General features: G+C 40.3%; 1 protein-coding gene across 2 annotated transcripts in view; it reads right to left on the bottom strand.

Annotated features, from left to right (window-relative positions):
* Positions 1-8,169, bottom strand: part of AUTS2 (activator of transcription and developmental regulator AUTS2) — a 2,056,888-nt gene extending 2,048,719 nt beyond the window's left edge. Inside the window, exon 1 of one of the 2 annotated variants that reach the window (XM_078679408.1) lies at positions 7,986-8,169. The gene's annotated coding sequence lies outside the window, so the exon portion shown is untranslated. The remainder of the gene's footprint in view (positions 1-7,985) is intronic. The other variant, XM_078679407.1, reaches the window with a different exon arrangement.
* Positions 8,170-22,035: the final 13,866 nt, after the last annotated feature.

Here is a 22,035-nt window from a genome sequence, read left to right on the forward strand (position 1 = left end):
GTGTCAAGTTTCCAGAGGGTTAAGCACTGATTATTTTAGTGACTTCTTTTTAAAAAGAAATTGGACATTTCCCTATGCAAATGCTAGAAGACACTCCCATTGAGAACATTTGTATAGGAGCAGCCTATCTGCCATGTCAGATGTTTTTTGTAGGGTCCAAGTCAAAAATGTCACATGGGGCACTACACAGTATGAACATCTATTTCTAAGTTACAAAAATATCGACCCACCAACTCCTGCACCTCCTTCTGGCATAGCCATATTAGTTAACTAATCATTAATAAAAAGGACAGGCTTACATCAAAATCTATACTCAATTTTGCAGCACGAGTGGGTCTCTGAGAAAGGGCAAGGCATGGACAATAATGTCCTTCTTTACCCCTTCCGACATCCTGAAGCCACTGAGTGGTTGATGAACCAGATACTTTTCGAGTGTACCTCAAGTGTTTCCAAAATGTGATGCTACATGAAGGAAGGCACAATTCCAGAGTGTAGGTGCTTCTATTGAAGACACTTTGCTCTAAATGTTCCTAGCACAGTACTCACAAGTGTACATCCTGATAATGATCCTGCATATGCACTGAGACAAGGTGCATGTGTGCGTTCCTAACCAACGTTTAGAAGGACTGAATCTCTGGATGTGGGAGTGATTATTGGCTGATCTTTGAAACCATCCATATCTCCTTCGACAGGTAACTATGGGGTTTAGCAAATGTCTGCCATGTCTTGGCTGCAGCTTACAGCACATAACCTAACATGCATTAGTAAAGCACATGTTCTCTCCTTGGGGCATCTTGGTTCTGAATAACAGGTGTTTATTATTAGTCAACTCAACAGTACTCATTTTACCTACCCCAGAATTAAAGACTGAGTTGACTCATTAGGATTGAGTCTGTGAATCTGTGTTCTATCACAGATTCCTAGAGTAGATGCATAGGTTAAATTGGATATTCTTAGCCTGCCCACATGCCATACTAATATGTACATGCACATTTCCTCCTTTTCGTTCACCATGCCACAAACAAAAGACAGAAATATTTTTGGGCACATTTTGTAAAACAATTCTGTGCCCCATTTTGTAAGATAGTAGTATGCACCATATGAATGTGAGTTTGCCACTGTTGACGTGATCCATAATTGGCATGAGATGAAAAATAAAAAATATCTGCATGGCACTTGACATCTATTGATATCACATGATCTTAGATTCATGAAGAGATTTCTCCTAACAATATACAATTTTTAGACCGCCTGTTGTAATCGTTATCAACTTGTAGCATTCTATGAGGGCACCACGAGCCTTCAATGTCCTTTGGCATTCATCAGCCTTCAATGTCCTTTGGCATTCATCAATCAGTAGGGACTTGAAATAGGAGTAGAAAGAACTGAGTAGATGTGCCTGCCACATCAATATGTGGCAGGCACATCTACTCAGTTCTTCAGCCTCTACACCGTACTTAGTCATCAGCGGTTGAAACATACTTTCTTAGATTCCGTACGCTAAGTATTCCACGGTCAATGTTTATTTATCTTCCTCTTCTTAGAGGTGCTGATATTCGCCTTAGGGTATGGTGGAAGCAGACAAATCATGAATAGGGTACCTGGTATTGCTGCCTGGAAAAAGCACAGCAAGTGATGTGTATCCAAAAGAGAAATTACATAGCCCTTTTGTCTATGAGTCTGATTATCAATAGTACAGCAGGTCCAATGGCTTATAATCTCGGCCAGCAACAGGCCCTCTGAACTCACCTTTTTGACGCTGCACCTACCTTAGTAAGAGTTAGGGGACCATCTCTATTTTTTGCTTTGGGGCCCATGGCACTATTGCAACACCAACAAATTCTTCGGTCTACAATTGCAAACGTAAGCATGTGGAGTGACATATTAGAATCTCACACGATCTCACTGTGGGAGAAATCCCTTTCAGGACAAATACCCTCACCCACCAGAGGTGGCATGCTTCATCAAATGGGTATCTCCTCTTGGTGGGAGAACCTAGTCCCACCAACGGCTACAACTTTTAATGGTAGACCGAAGGATTTGTTTGTCTTTAATCTGTACTTTATAGGCAATATTTTCCTTGCAGGTCTCCCTTAGACCCTCCCCCCGCTATTTTGTGTTATGTACTATTGCAACACCACCTGGTCTGTTTGGTCTATTAACGCTGAGATCTGTGTCTTTCAGTGGAATCCCTTTGCACAAAACATAAATGTAAGTGCAAACTCTGATTCACCATCAAGTTTCTCTCACCTTGTTACTGTTATCTCGTTAATGATATTCTAGCCCCTCTCATGTTATGTTATCAGTGCTCTTACAGTGCACCAATCATGCATGAGGGTAATCAGGTGCTCTGTAGGAGATGTGTGAGGTCAGCCCTGGGGGCTTATCGAAAAGCCAGGCCTTCATCTTCTTGCAAAATTCAAGAAGAGAGGAGGTGGCTCTGATATGTTGTGGGAGCTCACTCCAGGCTTAAGGTCAGGTATGAGAAGGTGTGGTCCCCTGCTCTGTGTTTGCAGTAGGGTGTGTGCTTGTGAGAGACTGGCAGAGCAGATGTGTCTGGAAAGTTGATGGGTGTGAATATTTATGGTTAGGTAGGCAGGACCAGTGTTGTGGTGATCTTTGTGGGTTTGGGTGAGTAGTTTAAAGTGTGCATGCATGCATATCAGGAGTCAGTTGGGTGATGCGGCTCAGCATGGCAGGTCAAGGACTGGTCTGGCTGCTGTGTTTTGGATGGTCTACAGTCTTCTTGTGAGCTGGTTGGTACCTCCTTCGTACAGGGTGTTACTGTAGTCTAGTCCTGTGTTTTCTGGCAGCCACTTAAAGATTTTCTTCAGCATCCTTAGTGTGTTGAAGCAGTCCAAGACCATTGTGTTTACTTGGGTGGTCATGTCCTGTATTTCTGCACAGCCCATGTGGCTAGGTCTATGGCACATAAAGTGGCATATAAATATTGCAAATAAAAAATACCAAAAGATATTCACCAAAGTGTGTAATATCATTCGTTTATAATGGTGTATGTTTTCCTCTGATCTATGCCTAGAGAAATCAGAATGCTGCTCCCCTGATGCACTTTTTATGTTCTATTCTGACTTTCATTTAATATGAAAGAGCCCAAAAAACATTTAGTTTAACAAAGTGTCCTGGTCTTAGATGGTTACAAATTCTGTCGACAATTGCATTTTGACATCTTCAAAAGACATTCTGAAAGAAAAGCTGTATAATGAAATGCAGAACAGCACTTCACAGGCATTAATAAACCTGTGGTCCCAACATAATTCTAATTCAATGAAATATTATTCAGAGCATAATGCACTGCGTAGATGATAGATGGCATGTGATGTGTTAAGCCTTTGTAGATGAAGTTTGCAAATGAATGCAAGAAAAATCTCCAAGGAACATTCCTCATAGGGAGGTGAGGATTTTCAGTAATTTGTCATCAATTAAAAACTGTAAATCTTTTGTCTAATTACTGTCAAAGAGAAAGCTATAACCACACGGCTGGTAGACTAAACAGGGCTGTGAGACAGCTTCCTGCTGAGCTTCGTAGTGTCTGCATGTATGTATTCTATGCATATATTGGTATTTACATAGCACAAACCTAGCTAGGAAGCAACAGGCCACTGCACATTACGAAGAGGAATGGGAAACATGCTACAGATTTCCAAGATAATGAACATCAAGTGGGGATCACACAAATACAATACATTGTTTTAAAAAAACAGGGAGATCAAGTGACTTGTCCAGAATAACATGAATTGGAATCAATCGCTGATGTAGGGATTTAAACCTGTCAAAGTCAGCAGCTATAGCTGTCAGGCCACATCTCCTCCCAAAATAAAGTTCTGCCTAATTTTATTTGTCATATCATTAGAAGACATTCTATGTCAGGAGGTGGTCCTTTCCGGTCAGTTGCACATAGTTCAACTTTGCACTTTTTTGCTTTAGTGTAACAATCAGCAAAGTTAATCTACCATATGTTACCTTCCCAGAAACCATGGAAAATCTAACCGCTACATGAAGGCACCTTAAGTCTTCCTTATTTGCTAATTCATATAATATTCTTCACCTTGTTGCCTTAAGGAATTTTAGCTTATGTCTTTCAGTATATTTTCTGTATGTCAATTAATTTTGATATTTCATGGCCTGTTTTAAGATTCCCTAGTCATATGGTATTTCTACACAAGCTTTGGCAGATTCAGAGCAGGTGTTCTGTACTTGGAAAATATAAAGTTAAAGGCCATTACTATAACAAGGTAACAGACTAATATGAACCAGACTCTTTAGTGTAAATTTACTTATTATCTGAGGAGGTTTGTGCAGCACAACGCAAGTTTGAGCTGTGCTTACTGGCTTATTTCATGGAGAGTGTGAAAAAATGCCCTTTTTGGCATGGGCACAGTATTTTTTTGTTGAATTATATTGCTGGTTTTCAAGCCCTGCACACTGGAGCATGGCTGTCTAATGCACGGTGTCTGTGCTCTTACCCCTAAAACATGTAACTATTGCCTAATCTCTGATCAGCACATTTAACTCTTCTGTATGGTCATAGTATATGGAGTAGAAATTACACCCATGGCACGGAAAGTTAAATGTCACCTGTAGACTGCAACTCTTATTTTGTCATCAACTAGTGTGACAAGGGAAAAATGGCTTCATGCCTACATTTGTAACTGAACTGTTGCTAACAAAACAAACAAAAAGGACAATACACATTAACAAAATAAAAGAACGGAATAATACACAATGTGCCCTAATAACACAACAATACAATTACAGTACAACACAAAAATACAATGTAGTACAACAGTATACAGAAGAGCAAAATAATTAGTGAAGGAAACAACACACCACGGCCGCACAATAACATGACATACAACTCTGTCTCAAGAATGAATCAATTAAAAGAAACACAACAACAACACAACTGCTGTGGTTGCTGTGTTGGTATGTTTGATGTGGTTTGTTATTTTATTGTTATGTTATGTTAATTTGTTGCTTTATGTTGTGGTGAAGTGTTGTATTGTTGTAATATGCTAGTATTTTGTGTTTTTCGTGAGTTTTGTGTTAAGTAATGCTTTGTTGTTTCTTGTGTTTCCGTATTGTTGTACCTCAACTGCAGTCTGTCTACAAAACATGAATAATGATAGGCCCACTTTAATGATCAAGCAATAAAAGGTGTTTTCGCCACTTATTGTGCTGTTTACCATTGAAGACATGTAATAACGCCTGCCAAAAATGTTTAGTAACCAAGCACTAGAAGTTTATAAATCCCATTTTATGGTTGGTAAGAAATCTTCTAGCACCAGTAAACATTTCATATCTTTAATCATAAGTATGTACACATATTTTTATTAGGTAACTATGAAATCTTGCACACATCACACCACATCAGAAACTAGAACAAATTGACCTTGACAGCATTCATATCAAGCATTAGCAAAACCGTATTGACTAAAGGCAAAAATGTTTTTGGGTCTCAAAAAAAGTACACAGCACGATAGCACTCGCTAGTACTTAAGCGAACTACTTTGTGTGTGGATGTGCTTTTGTGAAAGGTCTGCATGCAGTAAGAGCAGCATACCATAAATCATAGTGAAATCAGCCAATGCCTCACACATTGCCCTTGATGCTTGCGTGGGCTGGAGGAAAATGTTAATGACACAACCACAGACAAATGGATGTAGTGTGGGTAAAACCCCCTAAAATAAATATGTCATACACATAATTTTAGTAAAATGAAAAGGCCTTGGCAAACACAGACCTAAAAACACCAATTGTATTGCCATTGGCTGCGAGCCTATTGTATTTGAGAAAGAAAGGAAGGAAGCAAGAAAGAAAGAAAGAAAGAAAGACAAAAAGAAAGAAAAGAAAGAAAGAAAGAAAGAAAGAAACAAAGAAAGAAACAAATAAAGAAAGAAAGAAAGAAATAAGGAAAGAAGGAAAGAAAGAAAGAAGACAATAAAGAAACAAATAAAGACGGATAGAAAGAAAATATGGCAAGAAAGAATGCAAGAAAATAAGAAAGAAAGCAAGAAAGAAAGAAAGGAAGAAGGAAATGAAAAAAGGCAAGAGAGAAAGACAGTGCAAAAAGAAAGAAAACAAGAAACAATGACAGAAAGAAGAAAGAAAGCAAAAAATGAAAGAAAGGATAGAAAGATAGAAGGAAGGAAGACAGAAATTAAAGAAATAAAAAGAAAGGAAGTAATAAAGAATCAATGAAAGAAACAAGGAAAGGAAGAAAGAAGCAGAAAAAAAGATTAAAAGGAAGATGGAAAGAAAGGAGGACAGCAGGAAAGAAACAAGGAAAGCAGGATAGAACGATGGGAAGATGGAAATAAAGAAAGAACAATGGAAAGATGGAAAGAAGAAAAAAACAGAAAAGAAGTAAGGAAGGAAGATAAAGTAAGATAGAAAGCAAGAAAGAAAGAGCGAAGAAAGAAAAGAAACAAAGAAGTTAATAAACAAAAACAACTGTTACAAGTGCTGCAAATTAAACACAATAAAGGCTGATTTTTTATGTGGGCAAAGTTTATTAAAATACCATAGGTGAAATTCCGTCAAGAGTAAACGTGCTCTGAAGAACTAACTGTCTATTTAAGAATTCACATGCATGTATATGATTGAAGTTGCTTCTGTACTGCATGCATATTAACAGTATAACAATACGGAACAGTGTCAAATGGTTGCAATCGGTTAGACTGTGAAATACCACTAGTCAGATAAACAAAAGACACCTCAAAAGGAACTTACTACAGCCTTGGCAGAAGGCGTGAACTGATAAATGTAGAATGTAGGCAAGACTAAAGCATTTATAAAGTAAAGAACATGAACTCTGGCACTGCAGGGACCTACCTTGTGTGTGCATGTGTTCATTGTGAAAGAGCAATATACAGTCACTTAAAGTGAAGTTAATGAGTGGATGAAGTAGGCATACCCATTGTCCAATGCTGTGTACTGTAGTGGGCAGAAGCAAAATGTGAATGACAGACCAATGCATGAAGAGAGGTGGCTGAATGTCCCCTTTTAAATAAGTATATCATAGATATAATTCTAGTAACATCATAAGGCCTTGGCTAGCACCATCACTAAATATTAGTTTGTGAATAAGATGTTTTAAGCTGTTGCGAATATCTCCAGTAGGGCTGACTTGAGCGCCCCTCAAATTACCTCAATCTCCATTGATTCCATCCCTACAAACCTCCAACAGTGCCCTTCATCTCTCCATAGCCTCTCTCTGAGACACATTTCATTTTTCTATAGCGCTAATCATAGTTCACTCTCACTCGGTACTGTGGTTAGCATGGTACACATTCTTTGCTGCGCTACTGTATGATGTCAAAACTGCCACTAGGCAAAACTCCAATCGCCCTGCAACAAGCACATTAATCACCAAAGTATGTTGATTTTTTTTATTGTTGCCTGAAAACTGCTGGACACACAATGAACTCTGCAGCACGTACTTTTAAACTCAAAAGGTATTTTTAAACACTCTCAAAGTCAGTACCATTTGCAGCTGCACTGGATCCACCACCATAAAGCCAGCCCGCCCTGTCCTCCAGCAGTACATTTGAAATGAAAACGATTGCAAATGTGGCTCAAATAAAAGTACAAAACAATACAAGAAGTTTACAATCAGGATGTTCAACATTATGGATAACTGTTCGATTTCGAAAATATCTGCTAGATATTGTCACAATTAATAATCATATGTGCTCCGAGATTCATTTCTAGTGCCAAAAAGCATCATTCTAGAAGCCAGAAATTATCAATTCTTGAGGTTTTGTCAGACAGCCAGCCATTTCCATTACACTAGAGTTGCATCAAGAATCAGGACTTTGCTTCAATGCACTTAGAAATGCCATGCCAAGAATTGCTATGATTAATGTAGTCCTAATATAGAAGTACATCTGCTATTGCAAGCGATATCTGTTTTTATAACTTAAATGTCATGTTCTTCATGGAAAACCTATGAAAAAACGTCTTACCTGTCTTTGACTTTTTTGAAATCTTTTCTTGCCAAACTGTTGACACACGTTTCGATCATTTTCTCGATCTGAGCTGTAGTTGTAGAAGTTATGTCTGTTTTTTCTTGGGTGGCAATTCAGTCCATTGGTGATCCCTTTTAGTTTCTTATTTCCCAGCACGTTCTGACGTTTTTCAGGGCGTTCCAGAGGGGCAAGTGCAATGTCCTTCTGAAAAGAGAGGAGACCATCACTGTATAACAAGGTATTCTGATTCCAGTAGAACCCAGCAGTTACACATTGGCTAATGATACGCATTATATTTCAGGCTAGATGTTAGTTTATGTCAATTGCAGATTACCACTATGTCCCCTTCCCATCAACTCATTCCCTTCCCTTCACTTTGCATAATGTTGAAAAGTACTTCAACATTCTTAACATAGATCCTGTGTCCTTCTACCACTACGTTTACTGTCCCCATGTGCTTTAGAAAAGATAATGGCATGTACATACAATGGGCTATTTACAATATTATGCTGTACTCTCCATAGGATTAAACCCTTTATCAAATTACTCAGTAGCTCCATACTAGGAGTATGGAGTTTAAAACCTAAAAACTGAGCAAATGTGATGGCATATGTGTGAGCCAATGCCCTCTGTTGTATAGAAGGCCACATATGGTAATATGCCTGCTCCTCACGCAACTCACTGAACAGCAAAATAGTGATGCATTAAGGGTCAAGAACATAGCTTTGAAAAAACTACTCATTCGTATCTGGCAAGCAACTATGTAATTAAAGTACATTCCGTCTTGGACAGAAAGAGTAAGGTGGTGGTTCTGTGTCCTCTACTAAAGACATGCCTCCATTTTTGACCTAACAGTATCCACAGTATATGGAATCCCGCTTACCTTGCTTTTTGGGCCAAACTTAATTCTTAGCTAACACATTCTCACTCTACGAGGAAAAACTTTCTACAGAAAATGAAGTAAATAATTTTCATCAGCAAGTGTGGGATATACAGTGGCCATTAAGGCGTCCTTTATTTAGTAGCTTGACAAGGGACATCCGTAGGTTCCTAACTAGTTGTTGTTAATGCTAATTGGAAGCTGGAAGGATCTAAAGGGATGTTGCAATATTTTTAATACCATGATTGTATTTATTGTATGTGCTAGATCTTAAACTATTTATTAATGTATATGCATACTTGTCAATTTAAATCTACATTTTAAATTATCATTATAACCAATGTATTAAATGTATTAGCTGGTCTTTCTTTTTTTACTGTACACTTGTAATTTCTGTTTTATGTACTATATTGAAAACAATGAAATTATTTTTAAAGTAAGTGTAGGATATTTACTGAGCTCACCTACTAAAGACTCATAGCAGTGTTACAGAACAGAGGCCAAGCTAGTTATTACTTCCATGCCTATTACACCATTTCAAGTGAGATATTTTAGCTGTACAATAAAAAATGAAAAATAAATCAGATAATAGCTCAGCATACAATTTATTATTTTTATCTAGGCAAGCAAATATATTTTACAAATTATACACTGGAAAAGCGAAATTTTAATACCTATGTTTAATTTTCATTTAATGTGTAATTCGGATCATTACAGTTAGTAAATGGAATAATGAAAAATGGCAAATGGCAAGGTAGGATAGTAGAAATTTAGACACAAATGAATTTTCCGTAGTACGGATTGAATAAGGTATATAATATCTAGCACTGATGCAAAATCCTATTTTATTGACAAAGAATAGAACATGAACACAGCTAGCAGCATGCCAGGTAATGTTCCTCGTCCGAAAACACTACCTCGTCACAGCGATTTATCTGCTAAATAATCGATCTTTAGATGTGTGGCCGCTTGGACTCATATTCTCTTGGTGCAAAATGTGTTTCTAGACACCCACCTCTGTAGAGCTTTCCCATTGTCTATTAGCCTGATGTATTAGTGATTAAAAGGAGATAAATCCACCACATACTCTTTGGCAGCAACACAATCTATTATTTGAATTCATTTGAAATTATATTCACTATGTTTACTTTATGCAGAAACCCTTGTCACCAAAGAGTCATAGAAGGTCCATCATCAGCAGTGGTGGTGGGTAGTGATGTGTTTATTTTACCTGCTTGTCTTGTGAAGTCTTTGAAACAGAAGAGATCATTAAATGGAGCTCCTCTGGGTACCAGCCTCGCCAAGGACACCTGTGTGCCATTTAGAGGTTGGTTAATAATGTTTGGACCCGGTTGTATAATTTGGACCCTATTTCCTAAAAGGCTTTGCTAGTGCTCGTGCTACCAGGCAACATGGTGCAGGAACATGGAAGGATAAACTTTCATGCACAAAAGCTACATTGTGCTGAAATGTGACCCATGTGCTGCAACTAAATAAATAAATTTAACATTTGTAAAACGCAAACTTATCACCCCTATGGGTATCCTGGCGCTGGGAGCCATCGTGGAGATTAAGTGAGGTATTGCCCATAGTCACATGATGCTGAGCTGCCAGAGTCAATCAAACTGTGAGCCTGGCGCTCTGGAGTCAGCCGCTCTTGCTGCTGCACCACACTTCTCCTAAACCTCTTTGCTCAATACTGCTGCATATGCATGCATGTATGCATGTGTGGTAGACACACAGAACCTTAGGTCTGTGCACATATCCAGATCTACTAAAATAACCTGGCCTGGCACTGCACCAAATCATAATGCTATGGAAAAGCAAGTGCAGAGAGGAGGTCAAGTGGTATATCTTCTGATATATCGATCTGTAACATGTGCATTGCCCCGAGCACACATTTGACATGCCTGACCCGTTTGTTGCTGTCTAAACCTAAGAATCCGTAGGGGGCAAACCCCTCTAGTATAAAATTTAGGCCCAGCATTGCTAGCTCACCTTTTCACAACAGTGCAACGTTCAATATCATGCAGATTTTGCACGTGTGTCACTTATTATGCTGCCAGCAGGTTACTTTTACTAAAACCGGTGCAACCTAATTTTCAATTGGAAGACAGTAAACCTGGGCCTTTGAGACTCAAAACTGAAAGTAAAATGAAGAATAAAATAGATGCAAAAATCATTTGTAAGTGTTGTAGGACAGATCTAGTGGGTTATAATAAGAGGTTGAACATAGTCTTTTTATGACGTGGACAAAGGATCATGGTCCAGAATATTCAAGGGATTTTCTGCCAAGTGAATGGGAAGTACCGCTATAAAACACAACTTGACTTTTAATTATTTTATTCTTTTTAGTGTGGAGCCAAGATCCTGGCTGAGTCACATTCTCTCGCAGCAGCACACTAAAGAACATTCTTCCTTTCCACGGCCAGACTGGGTAACCAAAAGAAGCCTTGGCAAACATTTTCGACCAGCCCTACTTACTCACTTCCTCTCCTATCTCATTTCCTTTCTTTCCATTCATCTATTTTCTTTCCCTCCTTCTGTTCTGTGTCTGATCTTCTTCCCCCACCTCCCTATCTTTCCTTCTCTCTTGAGGTCTCCCCTTGTTTACTGCAATTAACCACGAGGAACTGGGGGAAGTGATGCCCCAAGAGCAGCCCCATACACTAAACAAACAGCCTCCAGGCCATTGGGAAATGCCCGGTTTAACAAATGGTCTGTCCAGCCCTGTTCTTTGCAAAAAAACATAAGGGGCGACAGTTCTCCTTTTTTATTAGAGGTCTTCATCCACGTTTCTGGGATCTGTCTCCGGTGTCTAAGGTCTGATTTGCCTTAAACATTGATATTTCATCTCTCTTTTTTTATTTTTTTTATTTTTTAATTTATGGTTTCACAGCAGCAAGATTAAATAAATCCTTATATAATTGATAATACATATAATACAAACATACAAATGGAGGCAGCTTAAACCAATAATCAATAATCAAAGATTACAAAAATAACTGATACACAGTTCATTTCAAATCAGCCCTCCTAATATTCACGAAAAGCACCCCAAATGTTTAGACCCATCTGTCGATTCCTGAGACCTTTAACCAAGAATAAACCCCATTCCAATTTGTATAAATTGTAAATTTTTGCTCGCCAAAGCTCAAATGCCGGCGGATCTTTCTGCAACCAGAGACGAGCGACAATTATGGAGAAAAAAAAAAATATTGATGTTGATACAGAACATTCGTAGAGCTGCTTGTAGAAATCTTCCCTAATAACATCATGGCAGGAGTAATGGTCAAAGAAAAATTTATAACCAAAGACAACATTTTTTCTATATCTATAATAAATCTATGCAATTTATCACATCTAAAAAAAATATGAATACTATCCGCATTGTCCTCCCCACAACAAAAGCATTTCCCGTCATACCCACCACCCCATTTAACCATCCGTGCGGGGGTATAATATAAATCAAATAAAGTCTTAAAAAATTGATTTTTCAAATTTGCTGACATTAATGATTCTCTAGACATCACAATATGTTCCTTAATCACAATGTCTGAATCTCTCAGCCCTTCAGACCATTTACTCTTATGTTTGTCCAAATCATCTGGTCTATCAGAAAGCAGTAGTTGGTATGAAGCTCCAATTTTGAGGTGTCATCTAACCCCCTCTACCACAGCATCGGGTAGCATATCAACATTAATCCGAAGTAAAAAATCCCTAATTTGCAAAAGGCATGAATCTCATTGCATGCCTGGGTCTACCCGGGCTCCATATAAATTTCCCACAGATTGATTGCAAATGTTGTAATCTAGCCTTTGAAACTTCCAAGGGTATTGAGCGAAATAAGTAAAGTACCTTGGGGAGGATGCTCATTTTAATAATATTACAGTGTCCAATTATTATAAAGTACAAACGATCCCACCTATCCGAAGAGACTTTTACTTATTGGATAAGCAGATTCCAGTTTGCATCCATCAACTCAGACATAGAGGCACGAATTTGTATGCCCAAATAGGTCACCTCTTTGACTACCCGCTCATCCATCCATAATATGCTATCAGAACATAGAATTTGCGTTTTCGACTCATTGAGTTTATGCCCAGCAATCATGCCAAATTCTTTAGCTAACTGCTCAATCTCCTTAATCGCAGAGAAGTATTCACTGTAGTCAAGGCTATGTCATCAGCATAGGCAAAAACTGAAATTCGATAATCAAAAACCTGAAACAGGGGAATATAAATATTTTGAGATAATTGTTCTATGAAAGGATTGATATAAAGAGCAAACAATAAAGGGGAATAGGGGCAACCCTGTCGAGTGCCATCCGATAACAAACACAGCATCCGATAACAAACCCATTACAGATATCTTGGCAGTGGGGGCGGTATATAGCGCCTGCAGGGCTACAATACATTTTTTACCAAAACCAATTTTATCCAGCAGTTGCCACATGTAATCCCATCGGAGGCAATCAAACGCTTTCTCCGCGTCCAATAAAATCAATGCTAAATCCCTCTTTTCTGTCCCTGCAATATCAAATAATGTTACAACTTTATTCACATGAGCCACCGTACCCCGTTGGGGGATGAAGCCATGTTGATTTAATGAGACCAAAGGTGTGATAACTTTAGATAGTCGATTTGCCAAAATTTTAGAATATATTTTATTATCACTATTCAATAAAGAAATTGGACGATATGATTCCAATAATTCCGGTGATTTACCTTTTTTACAAAACACCGCAATTGTGGCATCTGACCATGACTTAGGTGAATGTCCTAACTGTGCCAACTGTACAACCTTTAGCATTTCTTCTTTAATTAAATAAAAAAACAACCTATAAACCTCCACAGGGATCCTGTCGGGCCCTGCCGCTTTCCCTAAAGCCAAGCTTTTAACTGCGATTTCTAATTCTATCATGGAAATCGGACAGTCAAGTTGCTCCACACATGAGGGATCTATTTGTTTTAATCCCTCCTCAAAGAATACATTCTGATCCCCAGCCGTTCTCATCTGCTGAGTATAAAGGATAGAATAAAACTGTTGAAAAATAGAGAGTATCTGCTGAGGATCAGACTGTAGCACCCTATTCGGATCCCTCATATTTCGAGCAGATTCCTTCATTTGGAGTCGCCAGCCAGCCGTTTCCCGATAGTTTCCCCAAATTCATGACTTTGCCACTTAATTATCAGATATTTCCAGGCTCCAAAACCCAAGAACATTAGCACGATGCTTAGCAACGCTGTTCAATAATCCAGAGACATCATTCTGACCTGAGGCAATCCCTTCAGTTAAGGAACCTTCCGCCTCTATCAATGCCTCGTAATGTCGAGTTAACTGCAGTTTGAGTTTCTTTTGCTGCGATAAACTAAAACTAAGGACTTCCCCACGAAAACAGGCCTTAAAAGTATCCCAAACTATAATAATAGATGCTGTGCCATTATTGCTTTAAAAAAAAAAACCTTGATCCATTTACACATATAATCCTTAAATTCGTTATTTACACACAATTTCCGATCAAATGTAAAATTATTAAGTATAGGTCTCCTCCTGAGTAAAGCTAATTCAAAAACAATAGGCGCATGATCTGAGGAGATCTTTATGTAAACTTGAATTAACGCATCAACCAACAATGGGGTAGGTTCAAAAAAATAATCTAATCTTACTCATTTTTTGTGTGGGTGAAAGTAAAAAGTGAAACCACTGTCATGTTCCATTATTTTACCCCACACATCCACCAGCTCATGATCACAGGTAAAATTATAAAGTGCTTTAAAAGCTTTGGGTGTCCATCCACTATATGTATCAGGGACATCATGTAAGGCTTGATTGGTCAAATTTATATTTATATCGCCACAAATAATCAATGGTTGCGGCCATGTGGCTAATTCAGCATTTAATTCAACTAAAATCCCCGCATCGTCAACATTGGACCCATAAATGGTGCAAAGCGTGATCTCATATCCCTCAAACCCATACTCCACTATAGACCATCGCCCATTTTTATCCATTAATTTACGGCCAGGAATAACAAAATGTCGTCTAGCAAGAATAGCTACACCTCGAATCATACCAGTTTGGCCAGATGCGGAAATTAAAGAAAATCCCAATTCACTCAAAATGCCCCTCTTAGCCCAAGGTATATGGGTTTCCTGTATACATAGTGGATATGGCCGAATGTGTTATAATTCTGCAGCCACTTTTTGTTGTTTTAGCACATTATTAAGCCCTGACACATTCAGTGAGCACATTTTTACTCCATCACGTGGCATTACTATTTGTTAGATACATCACTCAATACAACCTTCCAAACACTAAGCTGCCCTTTGGTACCAACAGAGCTATCTTTCCCTTGTATCCTAGAACTTAAACATTTTCTTGCCGCTGTGAAATTTGTTCCCTTTTTACTCCCCCTAAGTGCTAACCAGCCCCCCTAAACTCCCCAACTCTCCCTCCCCTCGTGCCCTCCATCCACCCACCCTTAAACCCCTCAAAGCCCCCCCCTTTAACGAGGCTTTAGGACACATAGTCCTGTAGATGTGAGCTTACCACACCCCCTTGCCTTTACCTGCAGAGTCCTTAACAAACATAATCACAAAAAGTAAGATAGCAAAAAAAGAAATAGATTGGAGCAGTAGATAGAAAATTAACAGAGAGGCAAAAATACCTAACCATATCATTGAAGCTTATAAACATATAAGCACCCTAATTCACCTTATTCCACATATGTAGATACCTAAACTATATAGAGCGTACAAATTCTGTCGCTGGGGCAATGCTGGTAAAAAAACGTGTTTGGTCCTTAAACACTACCTTCAACTTGGCTGGGAACATTAGGAAGGCTGAGGCCCCCTTAGACTGTACCTCAGGGATTAATTGACGGAATTGCCAACAAAGCTCCACTGAGCGTTGACACAAATCTGGGCGGACAAAAAACTCCACATCTCCAGCCTTCCCCTTCTTATCAGGTCTAGCAAGCATAAACACTTCCTCCCATGCCAAGAAGCTATTAAATGATACCAACATTGCTCTCGGTTTAGTTTCCTGACCAGGCCTCAACCGAATTTTGAAAGGAAATCTGTGTGCACGTTCAATTTCACGATCCCAGTCCCATCGGGTCAGGCCCGGGAATGCTTTTTTAAACAAATCAACAATAACCCCCCTTGGATCTTGCCCCTCTGGAGTTCTGGACTTTTTGGTTCCGTCCAGAGGTGTCAGGGATAACACCCGAAGACCCCGGAGTTCTACCTGCCTCGGTGCACAAACAAACAGAAACACGGGTTTCTCGATGATGGCGTCAAAGACCAAAGGTTTATTACTGCAGGGATACAGAAGTCACAGAAACTACACATGGGCAGTATCTAGGAGCCTGTTCAATTTGTACAAAGAGGGTTGCTCCTTATATACTGAATATTGGGCTTCATGCAAATTCTTTACATGTTAGCACATTCAAAAAAACCTTTGTATCTTAAACAATAAATATTTGGCGTTGCACAGGAATCGTCAACAATATCTGATGTCAAAACATTACGAACGAGGGGTTCCCACTATTCCATCATAATCCCATGTCAATTTCTCATTCAAGACCTGGACCGCCTCATCGTAAATTTCGTTACCTCCCCCTAATAAAGGCCCAGAAGGAAAGGAGTAGAGTCAGGTGTAGAAGATAGAACAGTAGGATAAGAGATGTTTGTGGGTCGTAAATGGGCAAGGCTACCAGCTTCGGCCGCCTAATCATGATCAAGCCAACGGACACGAGAACCAGTATAGTAGGACTGGCCTCAGGCTGGGGAGGCAGCTCTTGCTGAGTCATGCTGCCACAGCGTTGCTTGCCTAAGGTGCATGTGTCACTAGGGATGTACCATGTTACTCCGCATACTTTTACTCCGCATACCGTTACAACGCGACTTTTACAACGCATACCATTACAACGCATAGCGCTTTGGGGTGCTGGATAGTGGTAAGTATAATTTACTATTCTAACTCCAGTCCCCGTGGACCCTAGGGAAGGTGTTGGATAGTAAATTATACTTATTCCCTATCCTAGAGCGCCCCCCAGCGCAATGCGTTGTAATGGTATGCGGAGTAAAAGTCGCGTTGTAATGGTAGTGCGGAGTAAAAGATGCGTTGTAACGGGTGTATACCGTCACTAGCAAGGTGAATTGCCGGCTAAAGCCTACGTGTCCTTAATTGAAAGAGGTTATTGCGTGTTCATTGACTATGTGAGGGCAAAGAATACAAAATGGCTTCCGTGTTCTAAGATGGATGCCACGGGTAGATCAGAAATGTGTTTGTAACAGGAGTGCTCTTGCTCGTAGCATAGCGAAAACACCAGGATATACTAAATGGATCATTTGCGGTTCACTGATACCAAAATTATATATTTGCGACAATGTTAAAAACACGGGTTAAAATCGTCACGGAACCTCAGACCCTCCTTTTGCCCTTACATAGGCAATTACTCAGTCTATGTCAGAGTCTAACTCTATGCTCATTAGGTCAGTGACATGTTGTTGCATCATCATCTTGTCTCGTATCTTCTCTCCAAATGCAGGTGGTTTTCTGAAACAGGTTGTAGCACAGAGACTACACAAAGCGGGACCACATTGGATAATAAGGCAGCACGAGAACAGAAATACTAGGATGACACCAATGACCATCAGAACCTTCCATCCCCACGCTGATACCAGAGTCCAAAACCACTCCATAAAGGACCAGTTTCCCTTGTCTACGTGTATAGAGTCGGAAATCTTGTGTAGCTTAGAGATCGCTTCATAGACGGTTGGAGCATTATTGGGAATAAAAACACAGCAGCTCGATTGGATCATTCTGCATACCCCACCTCGATCTGCAAGTATTACGTCTAGAACCATTCGGTTCTGTAACGTCATGAGACGATCCGCCTGAAGCTCAGCTGTTAAGTTACTAAGGGCACCAGCAGTTTCTGTAATAGTAGATTCAACCACCCGTGTTAGTTGACGTAGATTTCTACTATTGGCCATAGGCCCCCAAAACGGAAGGAAACCTTTGAAGAAGTCTCCAGCTTCCTGACCAGCGGTATCTTCCTTGCTGAAGACACCTCTTGCTACTCTGGTCTTGTGATAATCTGAAGAAGCAGTGTATGTCGGAGGTAACAGTCGAGCAATATAACATGAACCTGAGAAGTCAGCAGGCAGCCATGTATACGCTCTGTCTTGACAGATGAAGTAAGTACCCCTAGCAGTAAGGAAGGCAGGGGAGGAGTTAGACGGAAATACGTAAGTCTCAACGCACTCACTCCTCCCTAGCTGAGCTCTCAGATTTCTCCCATTTCCTTGCACACAGACCTGACCTCGGTGAGGCACGACCCAGACTGAAGTGGAGCTTTTACGCTTGCTTTCTCCCAAACTAAGGCGATACTCTGTAGAGTTCCAACTCAAATACACCCGTAATTCATCTCTAGGGTAAGATGGAGTATTATTGACGTCTTTAATCATGTCAATAATTCCCTGGACTAAAGCTTTGTTGGCTGAGTTGTATTTAGTAGACCGTGGTGGACGCGGAGGATAGGTCTCAAGGGCATAGGAAAAAATGGTCTGAAAGGCCTGGAATGATCCATTATAGCTAAAAGGCAAGACTAGATAGGGAATGCCTTTATCCATAGTGTGAGGTATCAAGCCACACACCCAGCAGTCTGTAGTATTAACTACCAGTTGGTGTTGATGCAAGAGCTGTACAAATGTATTGTTAATAAATTCTGAGCGTCGAGCTTGTTCGTGTTCAGGAAACGAGTGAAAAGAATGCATAGAAGAAACCGTAGAAGTAGTAGGATCAAGGGGAGGTACTGTAGTTATTGGCATAAAAATCAAATGCACACCAAAGATGATTCCACCCACCAACGTTATCAAAACAATTACAAATGTAACTGCACATTGCATTAGAAAGCATTTGCTGTGAAGTATTCTGTACAGTCTATTTCTGCAAACATAAATTACATTCTTTCGTTGCAGCTCAGGAAGCTCCATCTTCTACAATCCGCTCGTGACCACTGATGATGTGTACGTAGATGAAAATGCCTCTATCAGCCCTGGGAGTTCCCAGAACTAACAGAAAGATCGACCTTGTGTCTGACCCCCGCAGATTCAACTAGGCACACAGCCACGACCCTACGGCTACCCAGACGGCAAGGCAATTTTAAAACAACAAAACAATAGCAAACTTCCTGGCTGGAGGCAAGGTATCAAAAAATTCAAATGTGAAAATAGGCAGTTTCCTGCTTTATTTGTCCATATTGCGAGATCGCAAGTTGTATCTCAGTTTTGCAGGAGCTGTCTGGTCTGGAAACAATGTATTTTCAGCCGACGTTGCAATGTTCACGTTTGCAGATGACAAATGTTCTTTTGGTGCAGATGGCAAATGTTCAGGGTTCAAAAGAGCAGTTTCAGGAGGAGAGTCAGAGTTTGATGTATCAGTGATCAGTTCTTCATCACTGAAAGGGATGAAACTGGGTATTTGTTCTGCTTCAGAGGCACTGATTCCTTTCTTTACCCAGTTGTCGTAAGGAAGTGGCAGAGGCACACGTTTGACGTGTGTCGTGTGGATCCAATTCTTCCGTCCGGCCACACGAATAGCAGTTCTCGTCGCCAATAAGACTTGGAAGGGGCCGACGAATCTGGGCTGAAGATTTTTCGTTCTTGCAAAATTTCTAATGACTACTTGATCCCCAGGTTTCAGCTGATGACCTGGACTCTCCGGTGGCTTTGGCAATGCATCGAAAACCTGTTGGTGAATAAGGCTCAATTTAGCAGTCAAGTCGAAAAGGTAATCAATTAACATTGGGTATTCCAGCTGCTTAAATTCTTTCGGTCTAGGTACCCCCCAAACATTTGCAGGACGACCAAAAATTATTTCATATGGACTAAGCCCTACTCTAGAATGTACAGTTGCTCTTGTTGATAACAAAGCCAAAGGCAGTGCATCTGGCCAGGGCAAACCCGTGGACGCTTGTATCTTAGCAAGTTTCAGTTTAAGGGTGCCATTGTAACCCTCAACTAAACCCGCGGACTGGGGATGATTCGCACTGTGAAACTTTTGTCTAATCCCTAGGCCGGCACACACACTCTGCATAACTTTCCCTACGAACTCACTTCCATTATCTGACCATACAATCCGTGGCATTCCGAATATGGGGAAGTATTCTTTAAGAAGGATTTTGGCAGTGGACAAAGCAGTATTGTCCTTCAGTGGGTATGCTTCGATCCATCTGGAGAACGCACAAACTACCACTAGGACGTACTTTAGATTGTTGCAACGATCCATATGAATGAAGTCTAACTGAATCACTTCAAAGGGGCAGGAAGGAGGAGCGAAGTGACCTGCAGGTGTGGGGATTCCCTTGCCAGGATTATGCATCAAGCATACCATACAATTTCTCACCACTCTCTCTGCACACTTACTAATCCCATCATTCTTCCAAACTGGAGCCAACATCTTACAAATCCCTTTAGAACTGATGTGCGCTGCTCCATGTGCCATCGTTACTACTGCAAGCACATACGCATCAGGCAACATCCAACGCTGTTGTTCCGACAAGTCAATCCAACACCCACTCGAGTCCAATTTACCCGTGCTCTCTTTCCATGCAAGCTTTTCCTCCTCAGTCGCCTCTTTCTGAATTTCTTTCACGCTTTCCACTGTGTCCTCACACATTCCAGATTCAGAAATCCATCTTGCAGACGTTGCAACATACATTCTACTCATCATATTTCTAGCTGTCTGTTTTGCAGTCTCATCAGCAAAAGCATTCCCACGACCAACATCATCCGTGATTGCTTTATGAGCACTGCATTTTACAATCGCAACTTCAGTCGGCAAGGTTAGAGATTCCAACAAGTCATTAACTAGCTGACCATGTTGAATCTTAGTCCCATGGGACGTAATGAAACCTCTCTCTTTCCACAAACGGCCAAAACTATGGGCTACGCCGAACGCGTACTGGCTATCTGTGAACACATTCACTCTCTTTCCCTTAGCTAAAACGCACGCTCTTGTTAGCGCGATCAATTCTGCAGCCTGGGCAGAATTCTGACTCACTCTTGCAGTCTCCACAATCGTACTCAAAGTCGTTACTGCATAGGCAGCAGTCACATCACCATTCTCCAATTTGAAGCAAGACCCATCAACATACAACGTGCCATCTGGATCTGATAATGGAGTGTCTTTTAAATCAATTCGTCCTTTTGTTTCTTCCTCAGTTCTGAAACAACAGTCGTGTGGTTCGGAATCACTCGACTCTTGGCTAGTCGGCAACAATGTTGCTGGATTCAATACATTGCATCTTTTGATCTGAATATGACTCGCTAGCAATGTCAGTTCGTAACCTGATAATCTAGCACTGGTAAGGTGCTGCGTCTTGGTTTGGTTCATGAGTGTATCCACAGCATGAGGAACCATAACCACTAGCATGTTGTTCATTACTAAACCAGCAGATTGTCGAATGGAGGCTGCAGCTGCAGCTGTAGCTCTCAAGCAACTAGGCAACGCTCTAGCTACCGGATCTAACGTTGATGAAAAATACGCACAAGGGCGTTGTTTATCACCAAATTTCTGTGTCAAAACACTCAACGCACAACCTTCTCTCTCATGGACATAGAGCGTGAATGGCTTACTGTAATCGGGTGTACCCAATACAGGAGCTGAACACAGTGCATTTCGTAACTCAGAAAAACTCTCCTGACATTCGGCAGACCATGGCACTGGACTCGGAACATTTTTCCCAGTCAAAGCTACCAACGGTTTCGCCAAAAGAGAAAAATTTGGGATCCATTGCCTACAATATGAGGTAATACCTAAAAAGGCACGTACTTCTCTCTGCGTGCTAGGAACATTCATCTGTGTAATTGCTTTTATTCTCTCTGGGGTCAACTTCCTTCCCTCCTTTGACAAGAGATGACCTAGGTAGGTCACTTCTTGGCAACAGTATTGCATTTTTGAAGGTGACACCTTGTGATTCAAATTTGACAAATGATGCAATAAAGAAATTGTAGCTGTTTTGCAAGTTTCCTTGTCATCGGCAGCCACTAGAAGATCATCGACATATTGTACTAAAGCAGAACCAGGAGGAAGTACAAAGGAATCTAACTGGCTTTTTAATGCTTGACTGTAAATGGACGGGCTTTCACAATA

Source organism: Lissotriton helveticus, chromosome 3_1, assembly GCF_964261635.1.
Source record: "Lissotriton helveticus chromosome 3_1, aLisHel1.1, whole genome shotgun sequence".
Lineage (NCBI taxonomy): Eukaryota > Metazoa > Chordata > Amphibia > Caudata > Salamandridae > Lissotriton > Lissotriton helveticus.